Below are 1,354 nucleotides of genomic sequence, written 5' to 3'. Positions count from 1 at the left end.
TTGGAAAAAATCTGACTGAAAATTTCGAAAAAGAAGGAGACATGACCGAAAATAATAACAATGCAAGGAAGATGCTTGGTGACTTTACTGCACCTAATTCTAATTTACATGGAAGAAGCATCTCAATCCCTGCCATTGGAGCAAACAATTTTGAGCTGAAACCTCAATTAGTTTCTCTGATGCAACAAAATTGCAAGTTTTATGGACTTCCATCAGAAGATCCCTTTCAGTTCTTAACTGAATTCTTGCAGATCTGTAATATTGTTAAGACCAATGGGGTTGATCCCGAGGTCTACAGGCTTATGCTTTTCCCATTTTCTGTAAGAGACAGAGCTAGAATATGGTTGGACTCTCAACCTAAAGACAGCCCGAACTCTTGGGATAAGCTGGTCACGGCTTTCTTAGCCAAGTTCTTTCCTCCTCAAAAGCTTAGCAAGCTTAGAGTGGATGTTCAAACCTTCAAACAGAAAGAAGGTGAATCCCTCTATGAAGCTTGGGAGAGATACAAGGAACTGACCAAAAAGTGTCCTTCTGACATGCTTTCAGAATGGACCATCCTGGATATATTCTATGATGGTCTGTCTGAACTATCAAAGATGTCACTGGACCATTCTGCAGGTGGATCCATTCACCTAAAGAAAATGCCTGCAGAAGCTCAGGAACTCATTGACATGGTTGCAAATAACCAGTTCATGTACACTTCTGAAAGGAATCCTGTGAGTAATGGGACACCTCAGAGGAAGGGAGTTCTTGAAATTGATACTCTGAATGTCATTTTGGCTCAGAATAAAATATTAACTCAGCAAGTCAATATGATCTCTCAGAGTCTGAATGGATTGAAGGAATCATCCAACAATACTAAAGAGGCATCTTCTGAAGAAGAAGCTTATGATCCTGAGAACCCTGCAATAGCAGAGGTGAATTACATGGGTGAACCCTATGGAAACACCTATAATCCCTAATGGAGAAATCATCCAAATTTCTCATGGAAAGATCAACAAAATCCTCAACAAGGCTTTAATAATGGTGGAAGAAATATGTTTAGCAATAGCAAGCCTTTTACATCATCCACTCAGCAACAGACAGAGAATTCTGAGCAAAATCCATCTAGCTTAGCAAATATAGTCTCTGATCTATCTAAGGCCACTCTAAGTTTCATGAATGAAACAAGATCCTCCATTAGAAATTTGGAGGCACAAGTGGGCCAGCTGAGTAAAAGAGTCGCTGAAACTCATCTTAGTACTCTCCCAAGCAATACAGAAGAAAATCTAAAGAGAGAGTGCAAGGCCATTGATTTAACCATAATGGCCGAACTTACAAGGGAGGAGGAGGGCGTGAATCCTAGTGAGGAAGA

At 40.2% G+C, this 1,354-nt stretch overlaps 1 non-coding gene across 1 annotated transcript; it reads right to left on the bottom strand.

Annotated features, from left to right (window-relative positions):
* Positions 1 to 434: 434 nt before the first annotated feature.
* Positions 435 to 542, bottom strand: LOC112745360 (small nucleolar RNA R71). Its single transcript, XR_003173292.1, has one exon. It is a non-coding gene; the product is annotated as a small nucleolar RNA R71 (small nucleolar RNA).
* Positions 543 to 1,354: the final 812 nt, after the last annotated feature.

Source organism: Arachis hypogaea, chromosome 14 (assembly GCF_003086295.3).
Source record: "Arachis hypogaea cultivar Tifrunner chromosome 14, arahy.Tifrunner.gnm2.J5K5, whole genome shotgun sequence".
Taxonomy (NCBI): Eukaryota; Viridiplantae; Streptophyta; class Magnoliopsida; order Fabales; family Fabaceae; genus Arachis; species Arachis hypogaea.
The sequence above is the reverse complement of the archived record's forward strand: the minus strand, read 5'-3'. Positions and strand labels throughout refer to the sequence as shown.